This window comes from Acomys minous (assembly GCF_964271855.1).
Source record: "Acomys minous genome assembly, chromosome: 9".
Lineage (NCBI taxonomy): Eukaryota > Metazoa > Chordata > Mammalia > Rodentia > Muridae > Acomys > Acomys minous.
The window spans coordinates 57873470-57896607 of record NC_140490.1 but is presented as its reverse complement, the minus strand read 5'-3'; the positions used below and the strand labels follow the sequence as shown (position 1 = coordinate 57896607).

Sequence of the window (23138 nt, the reverse complement as noted above, 5' to 3'; positions counted from 1 at the left end):
ACAGGCTCCGGGCTGCTTAGTGCACAGTTATGCAGGGGCACAGGGGCAGTGGGAAGCTTCCTTCCTGCTCATGAGAGTTTGGCAAATCTACCTCTCACATAAACATGCAGGGCATGGACAGAGGGTTTTTCTTTTTTTAATTTTAAGTGATGTTCACCACTTTATTATGAATGTGTGTAAGTGTTAGGACTCAGTAAACCCATATGGAATGAGTGAGTGGAAATATTTTCTTTGTAAGGACTCTTCCCTGAGAGGAGCAGAGTGTGTTTTTTTTTCCCAGCAGTCTTTACCTGTTTCCCTTTGTCTTTCCTTAGGGAGGTTTGTTGAAACAGTCCTGGCAACACTCAGCACACGACACATATTGGCAAGCCTAGATGTGCCACTAGACTCTGGATTCCAAGGCTGGCTGATAGTAAATCAACAGGGGAAGTATCATGAAATGAAAGGGATGTTTTACCAATGACAAGATGGCTTCCTTCCACTCTGCCAAGATAGGTCCAGGAAACTGAGAAAAAATGATAAGAAATGACAAAAATGAGAAGGAGCGGTGTGGTTTGGTGTGTGTGTGTGTGTGTGTGTGTGTGTGTGTGTGTGTGTGTGTGTGTGTATAGCAGATCACTGACTGGCACAGTCTCTCTGTTTATGGTGGAGATAAACCTAGGCCTTACTCTTGTCTGGCTTGTGCTCTGTTGCTGACCTTCGCTCCTGCTGACAGATGAACTGAGTGTGAGATTACAGGGCTTTCTCTTCATTTTGTGCATTGGAACATAAACACTCAACTTTAATGTTGTTTTGTCAAAAATTCCTACAAATGATCTTTATACCCAGCCACTGTGCTGTTGAGATATCAGCTGTATTTATCTTGGAATATATGAAACTGTTCTAACCTATAGACTTGCCTCGTTTTTGACCTTGCTTTAATTAGTAAGAAAGCTGTGTACCTGTTTTTAATCATGAGCATAGAGTGTGGGTCAGAACAGTTGAAAGGATGGAAGGAATCGTTCTTGTTTGGGTTTGACCTTGGTGACATTGAGGTAGAAGTAGTTCCCCCGCTTGCTTTGTTTTACAGTCACACTGCACTTCTGATTCCTGTGACATAGCCATGTGATCCTATGTGAATGTTCTTGTTAGGGATGTGGTTTGGGTTGAAATTTAGCTCAACTAGCTATCCTTACATTACCCTTTGAATGGTCATGGGTTTTATGATACAAACATTCATCTACAAACAAAATTTAGGAGCATAAAGCTCTTTGACTTGTAATGAACTTTCCACACATTTACAGTGTTTAATACATGAAGGTAACTTTTAAATAAGCAAATAACTTGGGACCATCTTCTGGAAGCAATTCAAATTATGAATAAAGCCTCAGTTTTTTGAATGTGCTCTTAATTCAGAAGTATGGCAGCTTCATCATATATTCATTTATCCCCAGAAATTAAAGCATAGCATTTTCAATGAGATTTTCCTCTGGGCTTTGCTTACTATTAATCCATAATAAGTCTTGTAACTTATATTTGTGTGACATATTCTGTGTTTCAGAAGACTTTTTTTCCCAGAGATTCTCATTTTAAGTTTTATGACAATTCTGAGACGTCAACTGGGAATTGCCTTTATTATCCGAGGCCTTATTGTTTGATATTTGGAGACAATATTGCCAACCTCGAAAAGATGTTTTAACAATGGTGCAGAATATTAGAGTAAGACAGCATAGAAAGCAAGGGAATATCAAAGCTTCAAGGATGTAGCTTGTCTCTGTAGCTGTGGGGGATGTGCTCATTGAGGAGGATTTTGAAAAATAGGGTTCTTTGCAGGATGTGCTAAAAAATGTGGGGCTGTCTGTTCTTGCCCTCTGTTCTGTGCTCTTGTTCCCTAAAGAATGATCTCTCAGGTTTTCAAGGCCATGGTTCCAAATATAAATTTCAAGAGGTCCAGCTGGGGTTCAAAAAAAAAAAAAAAAAAAAAAAACTAGTGTGGCCACTGTGTGCAAAAAACCCTGCAGCAACTACTGGAGATCCAGTGCGGAATAGCAGACCCGGCCCCTTGCTTAGGCTCCCAGCTGCTAATCAAGTACTGGTTCCATAGCAGTCTGGGCCTTTGCGAGAGGTGCCATTGGATGAGCAGCCTGGACACCATGTATTCAGTGCTCTATTAGGACAGTGTACTTTACCAGAAAGTGCATGACTGTGACAAGTGACTAGATTTGAGGATTCTGGAAAGGGTGTATCTGACTATTTGAAATTTTGTGGGAAGCAAAGCAGGCTGATCCTGTTACGGCTTGAAATGTCCCCACAGGCTCCTGTTGTGTGTGTTCTCCCCTGAGAAAATTATTTTGGAAAGCTCTGGAGTCTTTAGGGAGTGGGGCCTATCTGGGAATCAGGTCAATACCGATAGGCCTTTAAAGTTTTCACTTGGCCTCTGCTTCCTGGTTTGTAGTGATGTGAACAGCCCCTGCCTCTGTGGCTGTGAATTAAGCTACTGTAGCTCACCATCCCCACAGGTGAACGCAAACCCTCTGACGCTGTGAGCTGCAAATAAATTGTTTTCTCATTTGTCAGATATTGTGGTCTCAACAATGTGAATGTAATTTTTACATCTCAAAATAAGCTTCAATGTTTTCTGTACAGATGACAGTGTTCTCAAATGTCTTGCAGCCTGGTCTGCAAGGTGAGTCCAGGACAGCCATGGCTACACAGAGAGACCCTGGCTCAAAAAAAAAACAATCCCTCATCTACAGGTTGGGATCTGTCACAGTCTTTCAACAGGAGGCTGCTATCAGATAGATCTGGCTTTCTTGATCTTCCTCAATGATTTCTAGTTCAGTTCCTTGCTCTTTACTTATCCATGACCACTAATTGGATAAAGTACGCACATAGCCACACTTTATCATTTTAGCTGGATCCCAAGACACACTCCCAGCTCTTACAGCACAGACCTGTGTGAATTTCTGTTTACTGTGTTGATAACTTCAATGGTTTTCCTGTGGCCAGACATTTTGTTTTCCTTCTTAAAAACTTAGTGTTTGAGAATTTCCTCTATGAATATGCATTAATGTTTTGATCAGTGCTCCCCTCCACCCACTCATCTAGCTCCTCCTGCACCTCTTCCTCCTCCACTCCTCCTCATAGCTTCAAGGGTTCTTTTTTTTTAAAGTCACGGAGGCTACATGGTGCTGCCAGTAATTTTCTCATTCATCTCCCTCCTCTTTTTGTTTTTTGTTTTTTTCCTGAGAGGGTTTTTTTTTGTGTAACCCTGGTTGACCTAGAACTCTCTTTGTAGACTAGGCTGGCCTTGAACTCATGTAGACCCACCTGTAGTGGATGCACACATGTTCTTGTTTTGATCCCAAGTGTGAGATTGGGAACGGACTTGTGAGAGAACATGTGATGTTTATCCACTAGAAGACAAACCACCTTGTGTAGGAGCTTGGCTTTTGCCAACGGAAACACATCTTATTACAGACTGTGAAAAATACACACACACACACACACACACACACACACACATACACACACACACACACATGCCCAAAACAGGAGGCAGGGCTTTTTGGTCTTGGTATTGTTTGGCTGTTCATCACTCCACTTTGAGATGCTCCTAGAACAACCCACTCCAGAGAAGGCTTCAAGGCTCCAGGTTCCAGCTGTTCCAGGCTCTCGCAGCAACTTTGGTGAAATTGCTGGTCTGCTGAAATCCTGCCAGCTACGCCAGGGGAATCACTTCCAGGAACTGAGCCCCACAGGTCTACTTCTAGGTCGGAAGGGAGGTATAAACATTAAAGAACATCAGATAAAGTAGGTTTGGAAAAGGTAGAAGCCTACGCCCACGTGCTTCTCCTCTCCCAAGTGCTGGGAGTGATGGCACCAGTAATTTTCTTTTTTTAAAAGAGCTCTTTAGTAAGTGGTATTGAGTTGTTCTGGGAGGTAGATTGTGCAATTCTTAATGGAGGAGTGGGATTTCAGAAGGAGGGGATACTCAAGGCACAACCCCTCAGAGGAGAAAACATGAGCACATGTTGGGAAAAGGAGGAAAGGGCTTGGGTGGAGTGGGTTTTGTGGTGGGAATGGTAGTGTGTGAATCTAGATAAGCAGGCAGTGGTGGGCGAATAGCTCACAAAGCTTTTAAGGGGTGTTAGGAGGGCAATGCGATGCTTGTCTCCTTTCTCTGGGCATCTCTAGCTAATTGGTTTGGAGTGCACCCTGGAACACGGGGCAGTATAAAAGCTTCCCATATTTTACTGTGTAACAATATGTGGGGCTCTTTGAGCCAATTTTAAGGAATCTTATATATTATACTAAGGTATTGTAGTTTATTTACGGAGTCAAAGAATCCCTGAAACAGTTTTGCTAGCATGTTTTTGTAGCAGGAAGATTTTTCTGCTTGCTTGAGGAAAGCAGGTTAGAGGAGCTAAATACTCTTCCATGGGTTTTGGGAGTGAGCACTGGGCCAAGAGGGCATGGGGCACCAATAGCTTTGTGTGCAGTATTCTTTGTGAATTAATTTCCCCCTACTTTCCCTATATCTTTTTCTGTTAGAGCTGGACATGGTTCTCAGGTACAAATTCTGCCCTGGAGATGTTGAAGAAACACGTGCAGAGTATGGGAACACTGCTGCAGAGAATTGTTAGCCTGAGGGATAGCACACTTGTAAGTTTCAGCAGACACACAGTGTCTGATGTTACTGCTAAGGAAGAGTCTGGTCCAGATCTACTGGTAAGCGTGGTGGTTGGCAGGGTGGCTTCCTGACGCCCTGCCTCATGTAAGTGTGACTGGAGAATGAGTGTGTGATGATGTCTTCATGCTTGTACACTTACTTACACTTAACTTGCTAGACTACAGCAGCTCTCTTCTCTGTCTAAGTGCTTTCTAATGAATGTTAATATGAACTGCCTAAGTAGTTGATACTTTATTGTTTGCAAAGGTTAGGAATTGGTTATATGTAATGTGTTACAGAAGTATTTTCCAAGAAACATTTTTATGAGAAGCTTCCTGATATTCGTGCATGGTGTTACAGCTGGAAAGATTAAATGAAACAAAATACTGTCCTTAAGGATCAAAGGTGTGAGTTGTCATGTTCCTGAATATTAATTCAACACTAGAACTAATAAAATACTGGGAAATACTTGTTTGATTTATTTAATAATGGAGATAAGCATATCACTAGGGTACTTAACCCACTGCGCTCTGGGCAGAGAGCTTGTTTCAATTTATTCCACATGCTTAAGTTAACAGAAATGCTTTTCTTACTGTTGGGAAGTCCACAATCAAAGCATGTGGTTGAGGTGACTCATGAGGGTTCATTTCTCTTCGATGACAGCTGCTTATTTGTTTCCTCACATTCTGGAACAGGCAAGTTGGGTCTTTGCTTCTCACATGGAGACTGGTCCCTTTTATGATGTTTTGCCCCATGCCCTAGTCACTTTCTAAAGGTCTGTTTAATGCTATCTGTCATGTTAGGCATTTGGATTTCAGCCTGACACAACAACAGGAAGTAGCCAAGTCATCTCAGAGTCATCTATCCAGAGTCATCTCACTCACATAGGTAATCCGCTGGGCGCTAGCCCTAGGGATGGCCAGGTCCCGCAGAGTGGTTAGTTGGTGAGGGAGGAGTGAGTCAGGCGTGGGAGTCTGGGGAGTCTTGCAGCCTACTGACGGGCAGTCAGAGTGCTTCTTTATTTATACGGACCTCCGTAGGTAGGGCTAGATTCATGCTGTTCCAAAACATAGATCGTATCATTTTTGTCTCTGGACATGTGTTTTAACTTCCTCTTGGTCAAAAGTTTAGTCATCATTGATAAACTGTGGTAGAAGTGAGTTATCTATTACAATCATTTTTCACTCATCAACCCCATAACTCAACTATTAAGAATCCAGAGGCATATTTTGCCAAAGCGTAGCAGCCCATTCTCAGTATGGTTGCTCTTGCGGTTTCAAGGACACTAGACAGAAAAGAAGTCTCCAAACCAGCCTGAGTAGATTGACATGTTCCAAGCAGTGTTTTACCAACTTTTAATGGTCAGTATGTTAGTTGTCATTCTGCCTAAGAAGAAGCCTACGGTCAAAGCTGCTGCAGTTTTTATTCTATTTCTGCCATAATACACTGTTTATATCTTTGTAGAATTGTTTATATGTTTAATCTTGTTTTTATTTTTATTTTTTTGTTCCTTGGTCATACAACACCACAATGGTCCTGTACAAACTAACTTTTGTAGAAAAGGGGTGGGTTAATACTTCATTCTTTTATCATTTATTCACACTATTCTTTGCCCATCAGTATAAGCTCCTATGTAGGGCAGAGATAACTCCAGGCAGTGTAACTTTGTTGCAGTATCTTTTCCTTGAGGGGCATACCATATGTGGTCCCCAATCTTATATACCGTGTAATTGCCTGAGCACATAGTAGGAAGAGGCAGCAGATCATCTAGCTGCCTCTTCCCACCAAATCTTGTTTACCTTTTAAAGTTTACTTTGTTCTGATTATCTTGTTCCTGAGTAAGTGCAGGGGCAGATGGTCCAAGCCTAATTTAGAGCCAGACTGTCATAAGGAGATCTTTGACATCTGCATGTGAGTCACAACCTCAAGAGCACAAGGAAAACCTTCAAGTAGGGCCAGCTACGGACATCTCCCTAAAAGTAGAAGGGTAACAAGCTCTGGAATTTCCTTGGGAAGCTTAGAAGTAGTATTCCTGGGAGAAGACATAAGTGGTTCATAAGACATTTCTATTCAGTCCAGTATTTCCAAGTTGTACAAATATTAAAAGTCCTCCAATCATGTAACACATGGAACTCAAGACCAAAAGTGAAAAATAGCATGATGTTATTGGGACCATGTGATTCCGCTTTGCTGGATCTTTGTCAAGCAGCTGTGCTGGCTTTATGACCTTCAATGTTTCCCCATTAGATATGGCCGTGGTAGTTTCCAGTGAGTTAGGGTCACTTAGACATCAAGAGAATAAAAAATAGAATGGCTTTCTTCTGCTTCCACACAACCTGTTTCTGAATCCCACATACAAGGGGGTCATATACCCAGTTTCTCTCCTTTTACTATGTTTATGTATCCCAGGCTTGATTACAATGGGCTAATTGACTAACGCTCAGAGACTTAAAATCTAGTTTGTTTATCTGTTCTTGTATTGTCTATAGGTGGAGTCTTTGTAGTGTGTCCTTGCGTAGAGGTAAGACTGTGGGAAGTGCGGATGGGTTGTTCATGTTTGTCTTTCTTTTATACAGCACTTGGTCAGGAAGTGTTTCTTGTGTGAGGTGAAGAGTGGTCAAGTATCTAAGGTTTTGTACTATGCTATGTTGCCTCTTCTTCTCCACACTTGTTCATATCTTTCACATTTATTTAACTCATTCTCTCAAGTGACTTCCATAGCCATGTAAAAAGCCATTAGCTAATTGCCTAGGTGAGGACTTGTCTGCTGTCTCTAATGTGAAATCTCCTGGCACACTGACCTTTAGCTTCCATCTCCCCTGCAGATGTGTATTTGAGGGGAAGTCAAATGGCTTTCTGTAGAGGACGGAACACGCACTTCTTTGTCACCTGCCTCCCAAAATTGTCATGTTGAGACATATGCCATCTTGCAGCAAGAAGGAGGTTGTCAGCAAGCACTGGCAAGCATCTGCCTCCTTGTACTGTCTGTGTCCCTCACAGGTTCTGATTGAAAATTTGAGCATTGTGTGGAAAACACACCCTTTAAAGTTTTGCCTTTTACTTAAGAGTGTTAGAATATTGCAGGATTGCTACACAGATCTGCAGCGCTGTAGTCACCTTTGGATACTCACCATCTCCCTGGCTGGCAGCTCTGGTGGCCATTTTTCAAATTGGTTTTCTCTTTCTTTCTTTCTTTCTTTCTTTCTTTCTTTCTTTCTCCCCCCCCCCCCCCGCCTTCCTCCTCCTCCTCTTCTTCCTTCTTCTTTTGTTTTTTGAGACAGGGTCTCTTTGTGTAGTCTTGGCTGTCCTGGACTTGCTTTGTAGACCAGGCTGGCCTCGAACTCACAGTGATCTGCCTGCCTCTGCCTCCCAAGTGCTGGGATTAAAGGCGTGTGTGAAATTGGTTTTCTTTTTCAAAGGCAAAAGTGAAAGGAACTTCTGGCATGCCCTGTTTCCAAGCCCCTGTCCATCCAGCCTGTGTTGAATAGCCAGGGATGCTTAATTAACTCTGCTCCCCAGTGCTGAATGTAGTACTGTAGTACCCTGCACTCCGCCATCAGTACATGTGGGCCTGGCAAGGACTCTGCTGCAGAGTACACCTGGGTGCTCACCTGAATGGACTCCCTTTCAGCAGAGTGTGGCCTCCATGTCATATTAATCTGTCCTACCACTTAGCCATGGCAGAGCAGGAGCTGGGCACAGATTCTTCCTGTAGCTCAGGCAACAGAGTCCTCAGTAGGTGTTAGTGTCCGTTTACATGCTGGACACGAACAAAATGGTCCCCTTGCTTATGGAGATGCCATCTATTTCATGAAAACTTTTAGAGAATAATTGTTAAGTACTGGGATGAAGAATAAAAGATAGATCATGAGCATTTGCGGTATTGTAGGAGACATGATGGACAAATAACTAAGAAAACAATCAGTATCTTAGAACAGGGAATCAAAAAGGAACTAAAATATAATAAAGGCACGAATATATTTTAATGTCCTCATGAATGAATGTGGAAGCATGTACTTTTAATCACCAGACTAGCAGAGATGGGGGCAAAATCTCATAAGTGCCATGCTTGTGTAGAACTGGAAAGTAGCTTTTCTGTGTTACTGGTGGTCAGTCCTTGTGTAAAGTTGTTTGGCAATACATGGTGACAATTTGAAATACAGTTCTTTCTGTGTGACAGTTCCCTACTTCCTACCTGACCCTTTCATACAGGTCACATCCCACAGGAGGCTGCTCCATATTGTTCAGTTCAGCACCATTTGTTTCCCTGGACTGTCTGTGGAATGTGTGTTCTGCACTCCTTTCCTATGGTGTGTAACTCTCTGGAGTTGGGGATCTGGTGTAGCTTTGGGTACAAGAGAACATCATCTTATTACATCTAGTATGTGACTCTACAAATGAACCCTAACTCAGGTGTGTGTGTGTGTGTGTGTGTGTGTGTGTGTGTGTGTATCTCCCACTCTGAATCTCTCCAACAGGGGTGGGCTGGATGGGCCTGGAGCTCCTCCACCTCCTCACTGTCCATCATCTTTGTTAAAGCTCCAGTTCCCAGGGCAGCAGGCTTGACCCTCCCCTTTTAAAAATTTTGAGGTTGGACCTGTTGTCAACATGGGACCCCAAAGGGTCTTCAGAGAGGAGCAAGATTGGCTCTGTGGTGTTTTCTGTTACCTCCTACAGTTACACTGAACAGGCAGGTGAGGGTACATAATGGCTGTGTGGTGGATCACCCCTCTTCCACTGGCAACATTTACAGTTCACATGGATTTATCTGTCTTCTTGTGATGAGTTCATATTTTCTCCAATCCATTCAAGTAGTTGGTCCAGTTATCCCCAGTTTTCAGCCCAACTCTGCATTAGTGGACATACCTATTAGTAGGCAATTCATACATTTAATGGGTATCACAGACATTAATTATTGAGTAGATTTGAAAAAACCCCAACCATGGTAAATCAAGTTAGACTGTTCATACGTGCAGCTGGCAGTAGCTGCTTCTTAGCCATAATAACTTATGTTGGTATGATATCTTAATTACCAAATAGAACATGAAACCTCTATAGAAGTATTAGCCAAGTGCCCTTTAAAAATGAAAGACGGCTCTCTGGATCCTTTTATTTCTCCATTCTCCCATGCTTCTCTCACCTAAAGTCCCAATAGAATGTCCTCCCCTCTGACCCACTTTCCTAGTAAGTGAAGACTTTCATGGGGCATGCCCCTTGGGCTAATGTCTCGAGATAAGTGAGTATATACCATTTGACTCTTTTTGCTTCTGGGTGAACTCACTCATTATGATAATTTCTAGTTCAATTTATTTGTTCACTAATTTTGGGAATTCCTTGTTTTTAATAGCTGAGTAGTATTTCATAGTGTATATGTACCACAGTTTCATCTATTCTTCTACTGAGGGGCACTTAGGCTGTTTCTATGTTCTGGCTGTTATGAATAAGGCTGCTATGACCATGGTTGAGCACTACAAGAAGAACCATATGACACACGGATCTGGGCCCAGGGGTCCTGCTCAAACTATGGCACCAGCCAAGGACAATACTTGCAATAAACTTCAAACCCCTACCCAGATCTAGCCATGAACAGGACATTCTCCACTGTTGAGTGGAGAGTGGGGTCTGACTTTCACACGTACTCTGGTGCCCCATATTTGACCATGTCCCCTTGATGCGGAGGCCTGGTGGCACTCAGAGGAAGGATAGCAGGCTACTAAGAAGAGACTTGACATCCTATGAGCATATACAGGGGGAGGAAGTCCCCCTCAGTCAGTCATAGGGGAGGGGAGTAGGGGGAAAGCAGTAGGGAGAAATGGGAGGCTACAAGGGATGGGCTAACAATTGAGATGTAATATGAGTAAATTAATAAAATATTAAAAAAATGAAAGACGAAACATGTTAACTGTTTTTCTTTACCTTATTAATTTTTTTTGGAGAGAAGAGTTAATTCAGCAAAGAGATATGCAGGCATAATTTCCCTGAATTTGGTAATTGGTGAACTCTCCCTCTGCATCATCCATTTTGCCATCTCTTTTAAAAGTTACAGCATCTCTAAGTGCATATTTGATCTTTTGGAAGCTGTCCTAAACCTCTCAGGTTTTAGTTTGTAATAAAAACACTTCTGTGTGTGTGCAGACATGCATGTACGGTATGCCTTTCATAGACATGCTCATTTTGACAAACCATTTCAAGCAACTTACACATTTTCAGTAGAAAACTCAGTGCCAGCATTTTAGTGCTTTTAGATTATCATCTGGATCTGTCCTCACTGCTGTATAGCCATAGGATGCCACCAATGCAAATTCTTAATTTAGAATGATGCTAAGTGGTGTGTTAGGAATTTATTTAAAAATTAAATTTGAACACTCAAAGAAAGAATAAGCAGGCTACCCAGATGAGACTTGATAGCCTATGGCCATATAGTGGGGGAAGAGGCCGGCCTCAGTCTTAGACCTAGGGGAGGGGAATAGGGTGGAAGTGGAAGAGAGGGAGGAACAGGAGGATACAAATGATGGGATAACAATTGAGTTGTAATCTGAATAAATTAATAAAATTAAAATTAAAAAAATTAAATTTGAGGATATTTGGCTTTCCATATGTATTTTTATGCACACATGAAGCACATGTAGAGGAGATAGAGGAGACAGGGCAAGCTTACCATTTCATTTTGAGTTTTATTTCCATACATTGAGTTATATATGAAATTGCGAGATTAATTTATTATGTAGCCTTAGCTGGTCTTGGCCTCACTTTGCAGATAGGATGAGCTCAAATTCATAGAGATCTACCTGAATCCTCCCCCCAAGTGCAAGTGCTAGGATTAAGGCATTCACCATGACTCCTGACGAGATGAACGTATATTTATAAGTATAGAATCATTCAAAGTCTGCAAACGTAGCTCCAGAAGACAATACATGTGAAGAGCTTCTACAGTCCTAGTAGCCAGTGATATTTAGAAAGGGGCTGTGGTCATGGTGGTAATAATGCTGATGACAGGATTGTACCCTAAACATACCCTAGAGTCAGAAACTGACTTTCATCCTGCATGTTACGGTAGCCTCAAGTAGGAGACACTTAGTAGTTGTTGTGCATGAGTTTCTTTCTTTCTGTTTTCTTATTTTGTTCTCTGTAATATTTTCTTATTCCTCTTAAATTAAAGTAATTAGAAATCGTTGAATACAAAGGAAACTAGTCAGAAAAGTTATACTACCAAGAAATTAAAAAATGCATCTAGCAACATTGGGAGTCTTCACAGGCGAATCCTGTTGTTCTCTGGTTTTGAGGAACCTTGGTCAGTTGGTCAATGCTGTCTGTGTCTTGTGTTTGTTAGCTCTATCTGAAAAAGGGAAGCATTATATGTGTATGTGTGACACACACACACACACACACACACACACACACACACACACACACACACAGTTAAGATTAGGGTCTAATCCTGCCTTTTGGTGATTTCTCTGATGATCTGATGATTTATGTGAAGCTAGTGGAAGTGAATTTATTTTATCAGGCCCATCATCGTCTGTTGACATTTGACCTTGAGAGCAGAGGTTTCCTAGACACATGTACTCATGCCCTGCCGAGCTGTAGTTCTGAATTCCTATTCCAAGCTCAGAAATTTCTATTGCTTTCAGTGGTTAGTTTATTGCAAAGGCCTTGCCTGCTTCACTGTGTCTTTCTCTGATCCTTAGTGATCAGAGACAGCTTAGGTCTGACTGAGACACACATGCTCCCCTGAGACCTGGCAGTAAGAAGCAATTTCAGTGCCATGAGAAGAACCACAGTTAACATAATACAAGTACTTTATGTTTCTCCTTCGATGTTGGAAGACTTCTGCATGGATGAACTGTATCTATAATGCTATTAATAGATGTGTTTTTATTCTTTCTGTCTTATACTTATGTGCTGATGTTATATTTGACCAGTGTTGACATCTATAATTATTTTAATTAAATGCACAGATGTCATTTAGACAAAAACTATTGAGTGCTTATTTTGTTCAAACATTCTCAGTTTAAAATTAACATGTGTTTGAGCAACTACTAATTGGTTATAATGTAAACTATTGTCACTTCTGTTAGGTGAAACCAAATTATAATGAGTTGTTCAGCATATGAAAAGTTTTGTAGAAGTTGTGTAAGCAATAGTGAAACAGCTTATAATACCTAGCAAAGGAAAGTGAAAAACAGCTAATATTTTTTCTGTAGCACAATCACTTTTATTGTAGTCATATTATACAGTAAATGTTGCAGATAGCAGACACTCACCTTTATTTTTTATTTTTCTTCTTCTGAGCACTTATTTGGCTTTTTGTAAAGAAGGGAGAGATAAGAATAGATTTTATCGTTGGGGTTTGTTGATCTCAGAGGTGCTGGCTCTGTTTCCTTGATGCCTTTCTGGAGACTAGAAGGAGCGGAGAACTTCTTCAGTTCTGAGCTCTTATTGGACCTCATAGAACCACTGCAGAGTTGTGGATAGCTGATTTCAGTTCAACTGCTTTCCCCCTTAACAATTTTAGTCTTACTTATGCAATACTATCTTTGAGGGGGGCAGTTAAAATAAACCCAATGCTAAGATTGCTTTTTTGTTATGAACACTAAGAATAGACAATAATCTTAGCTCTAAGTATATCGTTCAGGGCTATAAAATACAGAGAAAATGAAGGCTCTTCCTCTGAAGGAGCAAGGACATTGCTGTCTTACCATTTTAAAATCTCAAGGCCCTTTTTATGCTCCAGTAGCTAGAAATTGTAGGTATTGTGAAGAGTCGTTACAGTGGCAGCCATAGTTTGGGATATACAGAGAGCACAAGAGAACAGAGAGGGAAATGAGCCCTTGCAATGGTTACCCTTTTCATAGCTCTGACAAAACAGGCAACTGAAACAGCTGACGGGAGGGGTGCTTAATTTTGGCCTAAGGTTTTTGTCCAGGATAGTGGAGAAGGTGTGGCAGGGTGGTGGAGAAGGTGTGGCAGGATGGTGGAGAAGGTGTGGCAGGATGGTGGAGAAGGTGTGGCAGGAAGCCGAATTCTTGATGTACTGCAAGAATGTGATGCAGACTCTAGGTGACAATAGAGGACAATATGTATCTTTCAACGTGCGCCCTCGGTGACCTCCTTCTACCAGCCGGGCTACATGTCAGAAAAGTATGAAAAACTCCCAAAATAGCACCATTAGCTAAGAACCAAGAGTTCACACACACAGGTGCTTGTGGGTGACATTTCATACCCAAACCACTAAAGGCCCCATTGATTCTTATATATTTACTTACCTTGTTCAGTTTTTAAGTTTGCAATGACTGTATTCACTTACCTGGCTTTCCCTTTTAGCATATAGAATATCAGTTCTTTTGGCCTGGAGATAAGGTAACCTGTTAGCTGGAACATCAAAAGTGAGTGTGTGTGTGTGTGTGTGTGTATGAGATTGGGAACCTTGGTAGATTCAGCTTTTAGTATTCAAAGCATTTAGCATGAATAGGAAGGCATTTATTCAGCATAATTTATTGACTGTATAGTCTGTTATTGTATAGTAATTAACACAAGATTAGCAGGATTAGCAGTGGTACATGGGACCCACTTACTGTTCCATAGTTTCTGCAGATGTCCTGTCACAGCTCACTGGGTTTACTCTTCAGGATGTTGCAAGGCTGAAGTTGCAGTGCCATTTGGGCCACATTCTCACTCAGAACTTGGATCCTCACTCAAACTCAAATCAAGGTAGGCAGAAGTCAAGTTCATTGGGGATCTGTAACTTCTGCACCATTAACTGTGTTTGGCTGAAAGCAGCTTCTAGGGCTGGTGATGTAACTCAGTTGGTAGAATGCCTGTCCAGCATGCATAAAACCCTGGGTTTAATCATAAAACTGACTGTGGAGACTCACCTGTAATCTTAATATTGCAAAATTAGAAACAGGAGGGCCAGGAATTCAAGCTCATTCTTTGCTGCATAGTAAAATCCAGGCCAGCCTAGGCTATATGAGACTCACAAAACCAATGACTCCCACTCAGGAGTCATAAGCCCGTGTCATACCCAGCAGGAGCTAGCTTTGCAAAGAAAATATAAGCCATGTCGTACCAAGAATGCTGATTTTGGGTCCTTTTTCTGCTAGCATATGCTGTTCTCTTTTTCCACTTATAACGCAGCCTGGAAAAATATAACTCAAATTTAATATACAGAAGTTAGACACATGAGTTATTTATTCCTAAAGAACAAAAACAGTGTAACATTTCTAGTTGTAAATATAAATTTTTATGTTCAAGACTTCAATACAAATGGATTTTATAAACATAAAAATGTGCTAAATTGAAACTTGGACAATTTTGCAAACTAGTTATTTTGTAGCTCAAATCCTGCTTCTGTCAGCAGGAATACTGGCTCTAATCACTGAAATAATTGTCAGTGCATTTTTAAATAAGTGTTCACTGGTGAGAGTATTATAAAGGGTAGTATAGGAATGCATGAAGTAGAGTTTGGCATTGTCCTGCCTTCTTTTTCTTGTAGAACCCTGGCTACTCTCTCCTGATAGATAAGTTTGTAGTTTGAGCCACAGTTATCGGAATGCTACAGTGCTGGTTTTTGGCTTTGTATTATAGTGGTGTTTTCTGAGGCCCCGTCCTATTCACTCAATGATTGGGCTGTCTTTATTTTCTTTAGTACTCAGGATATGTGCACCCTTGTCGTCCAACCGCCCTTATCACACTGATGTATCATCTTACATCCTTTGTCCACTTGACTACTGGTGACAACATTAACACACTTTATTATATTTACCTTTGCCTCAGATTATGTTCTTGTTGGTATCAGCACATTTCTGTAATTCAACTATGTTTTTTAACCAACTAATATAAATGTGTCACACTGAAGTCATTGTGCAAATCAACATTGCTTGACAGTGTGGAGCCCTTGATGGTTGTGCTTCACTGGGGTGATGTGGCAGGATGTGTTTCTTCAACAACTAAGGCAGGGGAGGCCCCATTTAGCCTGTGAAGGTGGCTTGAGGGTGAACATTGAGTGCTTGGAAGTGTTTCCTGCATGGAGTCTGGCTGTACAGTTTAGAGTGCTGCAGTGGCTTGCATTCTAAACGAAATCAAATCTGTTTTTCCGCATCCTATTCTTTTTTATAGATGACAAGATTTGTTGTCAGATCTTTGGTTTGTTTGCTTGTTTGAGGTAGGGTCTCATGTAGGCCACATGACTTCAAACTCTCTAGGCAGCCGAACATGGCCTTGAACTCCTGATTGTCCAATCTGCATCTTCCAAGTATCATTACAGGTGTATGTGGCCATGTCTTAGGATCTTTTGTTTTTTAATTGTTTGAAAATTTCTAATTCTTATGTAGCATATTTTTAATGAAGTCCACCCCTTTTCTTCCTCTCCAGTTTCTCTTATATATTTTCTTCCACTTTTTTCTCTCAGCTTCATCTTTTAAATTTTTTTTGAGAATTTTAATAATTTATTTTGATCATATTTAGCCTCAACCTATTCCTTTAACTTCTCCTTGGTTTCCCCCACCACCTACTTCATGTCCTCCATAAAAATACTAATTTAATAGTTCCTCAACTTCCATTTGTGCTGTCCATATTATTTCTGGGTGTAGGATTACCTACTAAGGTGTGGTTGACCTACACTTCTGTTTACCACAGTGCATGAAGTCTTAGCTAGAGAAATAAAATAAGCGAGATGCACATAGGAAAAGGAGGAAGCCAGGTATCATTATTTGCAGATTATATGATTCTATACAGAAACTATACAAAATCTGCACCAGAAAATAGGGACCGTGAGTTCATGTGAGCAGTTTCCTGTTAGGTCCAGAGAATACTGTTTGCTACAGCCTTTCACTACCTCTGGCTTTACAGTCTTTCTTTGTGCTCTTCCATGATGACCCCTGAGCCTTAGTGGGAAAAGGGGTCGAGCTGTGAAATGCTTGTCTCATTTAGAGTGGCCACTATATATTATTCTCTGCCTCTTGACCAGTTGTGTTTCCGTATTAGTTACCATCTGCTGTAAAGAGAAGCTTCTCTGATGAGGGTTGGTGGATTATTCTTTGGGTATAAAGCTAAGAACTTAGGGAGAAGTTCATTACCATGTCTGTTTAGCAGAGTACTAGTATAGGTCCACCTGTAGGACCTGTCACTTAGACAACATGGGTTATTGGCCAATTTCATAGCAACAGCCATGAGTTGTGTCTAGTAGAGAGAGCCTTAAGTCTAAGAAGTGGTTGGGTACGCCCATAACATTTGTTCTGTTGCACCACTGTGCCTATCTTGTAAGGTCACTCATTGAAGCTCACTGAGTTCACTAACGGGCAAGACTGTTGATGGTTTTTCTTACCGGGTAGCACACATAGCACCTTCCAGCACTGTGAAAGCTAGTAGGGATGAAGATTCCCTCCTGGTGTTAGTTCTTTAAAGGTCCTGTAGAATTCTTCTCTGAAGCTATCTGGCCCTGGGACTTTTTAAAGCTACTGCTTCTAGCCACATTGGTAGTACACACCTTTAATCCTAGTGCTAGGGAGGCAGAGCAGGTGGATCTCAAGACCAGTCTGGTCTACAGATTGAGTTCCAGGATAGTCAGTGCTACACAAAGAAACTCTGTCTTGAAAAACCAAACCAAACAAAAAAAATTACTGCTTTTATTGTTACAGGCTTGTTGGGTCTGTTTAATGTACTTACTTTATCTTGTTTTAACTTTGTTAGGTCATCGATATCTAGAAATTAATCTTCTTTTAGATGTTTTAGTTAAGTGGATTATAAAATTTTAAAGTATATCCTTAAGATTTTTGAATTTTCTCGGTGTCTATTGTCTCCCTTTTATCTGTTAATTTGGGTTATTTTTCTTTTTCTATTGGTTATTTTGCCTAAAGTTTTGTCAATCTTGTGAATCTTTGCAAAAAACCGATCTTTGATTTTTTTTTTTTTGGTTTCTATTTTATTAATTTTTCAGTCCTGAATTTTGATTCTTTCTTCCCAGCTACTGCTTTTGAGTTTTGTTTTTCCAAACCATTCAGGTGTCTCTTTAATTTATTAATTTGAAATCTCTCAAATATTTTGATGTAGGCGCTTAATCCTATTAACTTTTTTAGGACTACTTTCATTGTGTCCCATAGATTTTGATATGTTTTGTTTTCATTTTAATTAAATTTTGTAATTTTTTAAAAATCCTGTCTTCCTTGACCCAATAACATTTAGTAGTACGTTGTTCAATTTCTGTATGTTTGTATACTTTCTTCAGTTCTTGTTGATGTTGATATTCAGCTGTATTATTATTTCAGTTTTCCTGTATTTGTTAGTAATTGCTTTGTAGTCTAAATATGCTTGATTTTGGAGAAAATGAGCTGCTAATAAGAATTCAGTCTTTGAGTGGATGTTCTATAGAGGCTTATTTGGTCCATTTGATTTATGGTGTCATTTAACTCCAGTATTTGTCTATTGGTGAGTGAGGGATGTTGAAGTCATCCACTATCAATATATTGGGCAGTTTTATGTCCAGTATGGTTGGCTTTTTAGGATGTTGGATACGTTTGTGTTCAGTGTATGTATGGTGAGCACTGTGATAGCCTCTGAGCGGATGTCTCATTTGATAAGTAACCTTCCTTATGTACATCCTTGTACTGAAACTGAGCATAGTTTTCTTCAGTGTCATCTGCACAAGGTGATTGTATTTGTCTCATTCCCCTCAGCCCAGTTCAGGTGAGATGTGCAACTGTTAGTGTTTTGACTTTCTCCTACCTGGAAAAACTGAGAGAAACTTTCAGTAGAGTAAAAGTTATGACACGCTATAGTTCCTGTGAAGGGAAACTGAAAGTAGATTAAAAAGTAGAATCATAGTAAAATATTCTTCAAGCTACACAACATCATGAACCTGTGGATGCCCAGGGAGGTGGGTGGCTCAAGTGCAGCAGGGACTCTGGGGGTTGGAAGGGCAAGCCTTCCTGGGAGCTGTTGTCACATGGCCCTATCTGGGAGTGGTCTGTGGGAGGAAGGCCATTCTATCTTGCAGATACTCATATCTCTGTGATTAGGGATAAGTTTTATACATTAAAAATTCAACAGTGAAATTACTCCCCTAGTGTCTCCAGGGAAGAACTTTGAACTCTCAGCAGTCTTCCTGCCTCAGCTTCCTGAGTGTTGTGATTATTAGTCTGAGTTACCTTGTCCAGCTTCTATAGAATAGTAGTGGTATTGAGTTAGGATGATGACTTGCGTCTATTTGAATTGCATAGTTAGTGACTCAGTCAATGCCATAAATAATGCTATTACTTATTGTTTATTATAGTTAGTCACTTAGTACTCATCAATTCTATTACCAGATCTTTTGCTGGTGGTGACTGTAAGAAAGCAGCTTCCTTGTGTGATGTTCATTCTTTGCTCTGTTATAGAGGTCAACATCTTACGGCAGGCTGCTCCGTTGATGTAGACAAATATCAAGGCGAGCTAGTATTGCAGAGACTGTGAGGCTTGCTCTTTGGCTAATGGGCTTGTGGTTCTGCTGCAGCTTGTGTCTCCACTCTGAAGTAGTAGGAAGGTGGGACATTTTCATCTCTGGTGTTTAGAGGCGAGGCTTTTGTAACAAGATGGAGATTAGACATGCTCATCAGGATGGAATCCCATTATTGAGTCCCAGTGGCTTTACAAGAAGTGTGTTTAGAAGAGGCATGTACTCCTGCCTTGTGTTACCCTACAACTTTCCCAATGAGAAGACTGGCAGCAGATTCTGACCTATCAAGCCTCTACGATTGTGAATCAAGTAACCTGTTAAGCCTCAGGTGTTTTGTTATAGCAATACAACTGGACTCATATACAGTTCAGTGGAGTGTATTTGACTGGTTGCTACCCCATTCTTAGGTAAATTAAATTGACCTTGATCACAGAGTAAGATAACTAAACTAAAGCTAGAGCTCCTTGAAGTAGGGCATTCCTCACCAGGTCTTTACACAGACCCGCACAATGAGGCCCATGTCCTTCTCATGCGGAAAAGGCAAGTGGCTGCAGAGAGGAAGATTTTCAGGTAGGTGGTTGAATTGTGTGCTTGAGAGCAGCAGACAGCTAACTGCTGTGAAGTGGCTGAGGAGAGAGGCTTGAACTTTAAACATGTTCCCTTTCTTTGTTCTCTTACTTTATCCTGCAATTTTCACGTTATCTTAATTATCCCCACAGCTCATATTAAGTAATACTAAAGAATCTGAATTTCAAATATATGTCAAAGTCAGAAAAAAAGCATGTAATTTTTATAGGCAGTTAAAAAGAAAATGGACTTTCTGGATTTGAAGCATTTTGTCATAGGAAATGGAGACTCACTCTCTCTTTCTCTCTCTCTCTCTCTCTCCCTCCCTCCCTCCTTCCCTCCCTCCCTCCCTCCCTCCCTCCCTCTCTCCCTCTCATCCTTTGTCACCAAAATAACTGGAGAAATTTTGTTAAAAGACACCCTGGAGTACTGGGGTGGTTGCATGGCTTGGTGGTGTGAAACAATAGGCTCTAGACCAGCAGGGCCTTCAGCACCCAGGCACCCTTGACTCTGATGTCTTGGAAGAGCAGCCATCTGGACTCAAATTTTCCATCTGTGAAGTAAGACAGGAAACTACCTGTACTTGGTGCTTTATGTCGGTAACCCACCACTAGGAGGCCAAGAAAGGAAGATTACTCTGATTTTAAGGCTAGCCTGGGCTACACAGTAAAAACTTACTTCTAACACTATGTATGTTATTCACATGTTCCTGTAAAAGACATTTCTTACTTAGGCCCATGGTACATGTGTAATTATCTCCAACAATATTTGCTATGTATGCATTCACATTATTTTTGATACTGGAGCTTATAACTATTTTTCATGAAGTGGCAGTTTCTGAAATAAATCTGTGTTTTCATCAGGGTCTGAGCCCCGTTTTCTTGTCAGTTTTTACTGTCTTAGCCACCGTTACAATGTTCTAGAACTTGAAATACACATACATGGTACTTTTGGTATTACCCAGCACCTACTGTATCTTGTCAACATCTTATTGAAGCTTTTGAAGTATACAGAATGGGCTGGAATAGTGCATGGTACATTTCCCTAAAGCCCCATCTGCACTCAGCAGTCACCATGGCCTCATACATGCTTTGCCATCCACTTTGTCCACTCTCCATCTATAGATCCATCTTTCTTTCCATGAGGTGGATTTTCTTTTTTTAAATTTAATTTTATTAATTTATTCATAAACCTACATACAGTGAAACGCACAGGTAGGAGGTACATTATCCTTCACTTCCTGGCAAACATTTATACCTCTGTAATTCAAGCCTATCATGGTGTTATCGTCAAAGTTAACAAATGCCCTCTGGCTCTGTTCCAGTCATTCATTACCAGTACTTGCCAGAGGAATGTGTGATTTTAATTTTTTTTTTTTTTTCACAAAATGAGTGTTCTCTCTTACATAAAGAGAGCAAGACAATTTGTCTGGTCTATGACTCTCGTGTGATTGCACAACATAGCCACAGGTCTTTTAAACAGTCAACCATTGTCTGTAGAAAAAACGTATAGTTTCTAGTACTACAGTGTTTTGACACATTTCTATTTTTATGAGACTAGACTTTAGCTGGCATCAGATCCTGCCTTGAGGGTTTTTAAAGTAGTGACTGCACACTCACTTAGTACCTTGTGAAACTGCTGGTGGTAGTCTTGGGAACGCACATGGAGGACTGCTGTCTGGTACAAAACATCACATTGAAGTTTCCTGGGGGAGCATAGCTGTTGAAGAAAGTTATTTTTCTGATGTGGTTATTTGAAAATAGTCTCTCTGTGTGTCATGTTCTCTGGGGCCTCCCCTTTTGGTGGGAATTGAGAATTTGAGGTGCTCATATTCTTTGCTTTTAAGTCATCTTATGTGTCATTTCCTCACACAAGAATCTGCTTAAGTTGCCTCAGTATAGGAAAAATAGATGCTTCTTTCAATTTTTGTTTTATTTTCCTTTTTTCTCCTTTGTCTTTTTTATTTTTTAAACCCAAAGCTAAATTTCATTTTTGTAGGTGTAAAAAATCTATTTATTTATACACACATATCAATATAAAATTCATACATATAAGCATTCTCTCTGTTTTCTCTCTCCTGCCCTCCTTCCCTCCTTTCTTTTCTTTTTTACTGCAAAACTCAAAGGATAAAAAGGCTTAGAGTAAAACACAGGTTTCGCTCCCTTCTCTTCCTAGCCACCTGCTTACTTTACTGTGAACAGTGTGTTGGTGTACACTCAGTCTACACCATGTTTGGCTGCTGTATTCGTATTTGCTCACTCTTCAGAATTTATTTCTACCTAGAATCAGGACTTGAGATTCAATCAGGACTTGAAACTATACTAGGCTTCTGTATAGTTTATTTGCATCTAGAATTAGCACTTGAGACTGACACACTTGCAGAGCAGGGGCAGTGAGAGTCGAGTGATATGCACACTGCTGCCGAGGTTGAATTAGGTGATATTCTACCTTCACTTTTCAGCTCTCATCCTGACACAACAGTCCTTTTGTTGGTCTGTTTGGTATCATATTTTGCATACTCATATGGTTTTTATTATTGAGTTTACTTTTTAAAATGACCTTCAACCATTCATGAAATTCCTTCTAGGAGCCCTGAGGGTAGGAGCTTTGTGAGATGCGGCTGAGAAATCACAGGTGTTAGCTTCATTTAGGTGTTGGCCATGAAGTCAATGTTAATGTAATATATTAACCATGATACTTACATTGAAACAGAAACACATAAGACAAGATAATGTATTGATCATTTGGCAATGATGGGACTTGGAGCTTTTGTGAAGTCAACCCTGTATTTCTCTATGTACGTTGCCTCTTTATAGTCTGTAATCCTAGTGGCTTTGTAGGATAACATTAACTACCATGAGCGAGTATCTTCTGTATATTGGTAATTTAAACACCTTCATGTATTAGTTGTCCTTACAAACACCAGTAAGGTCGTAGAGTGATGTAAGGTGATTTTAGGTGGAGAGATGCTAGCTATATGGGGGTTTGTGGATGTGACGGGATGAAATTCCACTCTTCTGCCTTTCTACTATCTTCAGGCTTATTCTGCTCTTTGAATTATTAATTTCAGAGTGATGTTTGATCCTATGCTTGCACTTGGCTTCCTACACTCACTGCAAATTGCCTTTCTCACTGCTGTCCCTTGAGATCTGCTATGGAAAATAGATGGTGCCATATAAATGTCATTGCTAAGTGAGTGGATGCTATGGGTTCTTGAGTAAACAGTAATTTGAAAATCTATTATTTTACATGTTCACAACAGAGTTACTCCTTTTGATTTGGGAAAAAAACATTCCATTTAATGACAAAATATTTGCCCTATCCTCAGGTAACTTAAGAGCTGATAGACAGACTAGGGTCTTAACTGATACAGTGTTTTCATGAGCCGTGAACAGCCTATGCAGAAGAAACAAATACCTATAGCAAAGAGGAGATAGCTCAGTTCCCAGATGTGCAAACGTAGACGAAGACTATGACCTCCTTCTC

The 23138-nt window shown here is 40.6% G+C and overlaps 1 protein-coding gene across 9 annotated transcripts in view; it reads left to right on the top strand.

Moving 5' to 3' along the window:
• The window catches only part of FARS2 (phenylalanyl-tRNA synthetase 2, mitochondrial), a 402529-nt gene that overhangs the window by 38041 nt on the left and 341350 nt on the right, over nucleotides 1-23138 (top strand). For 4 of the 9 annotated variants that reach the window (XM_084795446.1, XM_084795442.1, XM_084795445.1 and 1 more), the window contains one exon: nucleotides 14240-14365. The exons of 4 other annotated variants lie outside the window; for them this stretch is intronic. The gene's annotated coding sequence lies outside the window, so the exon portion shown is untranslated. The remainder of the gene's footprint in view (nucleotides 1-14239; nucleotides 14366-23138) is intronic. One more of the 9 variants, XM_084795444.1, reaches the window with a different exon arrangement.